The sequence below is a fragment of the Macadamia integrifolia genome, chromosome 13, assembly GCF_013358625.1.
Source record: "Macadamia integrifolia cultivar HAES 741 chromosome 13, SCU_Mint_v3, whole genome shotgun sequence".
Lineage (NCBI taxonomy): Eukaryota > Viridiplantae > Streptophyta > Magnoliopsida > Proteales > Proteaceae > Macadamia > Macadamia integrifolia.
The window spans coordinates 3,449,011-3,453,754 of record NC_056569.1 but is presented as its reverse complement, the minus strand read 5'-3'; the positions used below and the strand labels follow the sequence as shown (position 1 = coordinate 3,453,754).

General features: G+C 37.0%; 1 pseudogene; it reads left to right on the top strand.

Moving 5' to 3' along the window:
- The window catches only part of LOC122059824, a 9,074-nt pseudogene extending 4,666 nt beyond the window's left edge, over window positions 1-4,408 (top strand).
- Window positions 4,409-4,744: the final 336 nt, after the last annotated feature.

Sequence of the window (4,744 nt, the reverse complement as noted above, 5' to 3'; positions counted from 1 at the left end):
TGATGGTCTTATTTTTGGTAGAGTCTTGATGATCTTTGAAAAAAAAAAACATAAATTGAGACTGATGAGCCGACACTAATATATGTTGTGTTGCAACATTTATGTAGGATAATTACTTCAAAAATATTTTTATCAAAACTTAATTGATGCAATAGTGGTAGATTAAAAAACTAGCCAATAGAGGTAGATTAAATAAAATAGATGTATTAACAGATAATATTTCTAGCTTCCTCTCTTAGTAATTTTTTTCCTAGTCAATAATAATAATAATAAATAAATAAATAAATATTATTACAATGTTGTATTAAGAAATTATAATTTTTTGAGAAATTTACTTCCACCTCCCCTCGCGTGTGCCCTTATTACATCCATCACCTCGTGTTTCATTTATTACAAATAAATCCATCCAACCTAACACCGTGAGAGAGATGTTAGTTTTTTGTATGAAAAAGATTTTTTTATCTTTATATCTTAAACTAAAACATCTTAAATCTAAAGGCCATTTTACCCTTATTACATCTTCAACCCTAAAATCCCTAAATCATATTCTTTCATTTTTTTTAAGATAAAGGTGAAAGAAAGAATATCCCGACAAAAGTGATTTGTGAACTACAGGAAATTTGCAGTTTATAGAAATCTTCAAATCTCCCGAGCTATGAGATGGTGGGAGAAGACCCCTAAACCCAACATGATAGATTAAATCCGCAGAAGAACTCGTTGATGCACTGTCATATGCGGGAGATAGGCATGTTATTGTCGATTTTTACTCCCCTAATTGTCGAGGTTGCAAAGCCTTACATCCCAAGGTAATTGCTTTAGCCTAATCAAAGAATTATATAGAGAGAGTACAATAGAGAAGCCATCATAAAGTTCTAATTTTGCTTTGAAAACCTTCTTTTTTTTTTTTTTTACGAAATTTGTGTGTGTGGTATGCTAGCTCGCAAAATCAAACCCAAATGCTTTGTTTCTCAAAGTCAATTACGAAGAGCACAAATGGTGTCAAAGTCTCAAAATCCATGTCCTTCCCTTCTTACAGTTCTACAGAGGAGCAGAGGGTCGTCTTTGTAGCTTCAACTGCACCAACGCAACTGTAACACATCCATTCTCCTAGAATTTAAGGCATTTTTTCCCGAATATTTGGATTAGAGAAACAAAATAGAAGGTGAAGAATTTTATGGGTTTTAAATATTTCAGCAATCTAAGCTTAGCTTTCCCTTTTTTTTCCATCTCAGATCAAGAAATTCAAGGATGCAATGGCAAAATTTTTGGATATGTATATCCATCAAACCCGATTTATTAATAAGATTGTTTAATTTCATTTATGCATGTCATTTATTTATTGGGCTTGCAAGTTGTTCCATGGGTTTTCCACCAAAATTGTTCTCGACTAGGGATAGGACCGGACATCCTGTTCATATGGTCGTTACATTGTATGTCACCAGGGATGTGATTCCAGTACATATTGTGTGCGTATAGAAAAGTATTTGGTAAGAATCTCTTATGTATAACTGTCAGTTGTGTGAGGATGAGATTCGTATCCATCACTTGATCTTTGACTTGAGAGATCTTATTTGTTGCAGTGTTGTATCACGTGTTTTGGTAAACCAATGGTTGACATCCAACGGACTATATATCAGTATGGTTGACACGTGGTCCCACATTATTAATGAAATTGATCGTTAACATGAGATCCACTATCCTTAATTGGTGAATATCGAGGAGAGAGAATGTTTGTACTTGATCGGACAGAAATCTGGTACCAGTGTCGTTTTTGTAAATTGTTTACAAAATTATTTTAAATATAAAAAATAATACTTTATTTATTAAATTTTATTTGAAATATTTTTTTGCATCTGATCATGTTCACAGAATCTCTGAAACAGACATGTACAATGAGTTGGGGTTAAGCAGTATTAAATTACATGCCCTATAGCTCATTATGGGATATTGGAAAAGTGGAAGGTCTTATGTGCAAATTAAAGAGTTAATATTGCATGACAAGATTTGGGAATATTAAATGGTTAATTATCTTTTTACTTATGGTAGTGGATAAAATATAATTTGAATATTGTCACTCATAATAAGAAAGATAGCAATCCCTTTTAAATTCTACATCTTTCCACTTTAGAAGCAAAGTAGCTGTTCAATTTGGAAATTGTGCACTACCACAAGGATTTGGCTTTCTTTGTTTAGGAAACAAAGATTTGACTAGAAGAGAAAACTCTAAAACAAGTTTTGTTATATAAGGGACAAGGGAGAAAGAGATTTAGTTTTTTTAAAACTTCCTCTCTTCTCCCCCATGTTTTCTCTCTCCCTTCATTCTCTCATTTGTGAGTGAGTGTGTGTGAAGGAGAAAACTTTAATGGTGGATTGTTCTTCTCCAATTGAATGTGGATCATAGTTTCAAAGTGTTGAGATCGATCCCTACGTACGGTTGCTCAAGTATGGAAGAACAATTATCTGGAGGAAGAACTTCAATTGCGGTTCTAAGGTAAACCATTTCATTCTCATGTGATTAATTTTTGTATAGTGATTTCGAACGCAAGAGATCTCAATTCGATCCCTTCCGCTGCGCAATTGGGTTTCCGCCAACAAAAACATGGGACTGAACGATGTAGTCTTGGGGCAGCTAAAGGTCTGGATGATTCTGAGCTATTGATATTGGATTTTAATGACCAAATTTCGATTGATTTGCCTTTGAGGTCATCATAAAGTTGGGTTCATTGAAGAAGGAAAGAAGATAGGTATAGGGGTTTTCGAGTTGCAAGTTTTGAGGAAAAGAAGATCATCGGCGTCCTCCACCAAAGGCACCCGATTGACATAGAAACATCTTGCTGGTGGCACCTCAAATGACTTGAGAAACCAGCATTAGAATTCCCTAAGCGAAACCCATCAAAACCCACATCCTGAAATCTTCATTAAAGAAAGCCCAAATCAATTACTGATCAAGTGGACCTCTATGATGAGGGTAAAATCTACTTTTCCATTTCAAAAACTAACACCTTACTCACAGAGTCACGATATTAGGTGTGTGTGTGTTTATTTATTATAATAAACGAAAAGCAAAGGGGGTGGATATAATAAGTGCAAACGCAAGGGGGGTGGATGTAAATTTTCTTAATCTTTTCCAAGGGGAAAAAAATACTAACTGGTTGCACCCTGTGTGGTTGATGCCTCCACCTAATCTCCCATTGGCACATGCATTGATGCAGTAATCACACAACCAGTGTATGTTCTCTTGCTTTTTTTTTTTTTTTGGTTCTCTTATTTCCTTAAGTTATTTAACACAATATCAATTGGTAAAGAGAGCTATTAAAAAGTGAAAGTTGTTTAATGGAGAGAGAGAGAGAGAGAGAGAGAGAGAGAGAGTGGGTTCCATGGTAGAAAGTGAGGGGCATAAAGGAATCTGTAAGCTGACATCCTATGATTCACTTTCTTAAATAAATAAGGGGACACAATATTTATCCAAGAGTGCACCCATATGCCTAAACACAAGTGGAATCAAGCATCCATACACTTGAGAGGAGTTTATAGTAATTCCACTGAACATTGCAAACCCATAAGCCAAGGCTCAAGTGTGCACCACAACATATTGATACATCAAAGTCAAGAGATAGAATTTAATTAATTAATTTTTTTTTTAATGAATTTTAGGTCTAAGGCATGGTCAGCAAAAGCGGCAAAAGCCCCAGGAAAGCAGCTTGAGATCATGGCTAGAGCTGGCCTAGAAAAGCAGCTTTCCGCTATAGAGATTGCGGCTCCACTCCCTACACAGAACCCAGATGTTGAAATTGTATATTGGCATTTTCTTTAATGAGTGTACAATGGTGCTCTTATATAGAGATTACAGTTATTGAGTTATAGACAAACTCTATGATCACATGTGGGAGAATCAAACTCTAATAGTAATGGGGTAGGACTCTGTTAACATATGTAAGTAATGGACAGAAAGTCTATTATCACATGTGAGAGTCTTATTCCAACTCTGCTGTCTCATGAGGTAGTCTTGGACTGCAAGTAGTCTCTAGAGTTTATGCTCACTGAAAATGCGTACAATGTAAGAGAGGTTGTTGAGTGTGAGTATGACTCTAGAGGTTGAGTTCAAGTGGGACGCTAACTGTCCTGATACACCCCCTCAAGGTGGGGATTTGAATGGTCGAATCCGCAGCTTGTCCCATAGAAAGGAGAACCGTATAGAGCTAAGAGCTTTGGTAAGGATATCGACTATCTGGTCATGTGGTGAAATGAATTGCACTTGAAGTTCCTTGGAGGCGACTTTATCACAAACGAAGTGGAAGTCAATTTCAACATGCTTGGTACGAGCATGAAAGATCGGATTGACCGAAAGATAAGTGGCCCCAATGTTGTCACACCAAAGAATTGGTGCAATGGGAACAGGGATCCCTAATTCCTCAAAGAGAGAGCGAAGCCAAGTGAGTTCGGCACAGGCATCAGCCACTGCTTTGTACTCAGACTCGGTGGAGGAGCATGCAACTGTCTTCTGCTTCTTAGAGGCCCAGGAGATCAGATTAGGACCCATATAGATGGCATAGCCTCCTGTGGATTTGTGATCCGCACTGTCACTAGCCCAGTCAGCATCGGAGAATGCTTGTAATTGGAGGGAACTATATTTGGAGATGAACAACCCATGATCCTCAGTTCCTTGGAGATAGCGTAGAATTCGTTTGACTAGTGTTCAATGGTCTTCGGAGGGGGCATGCATGAACTGGCAGGCACGGTTCAC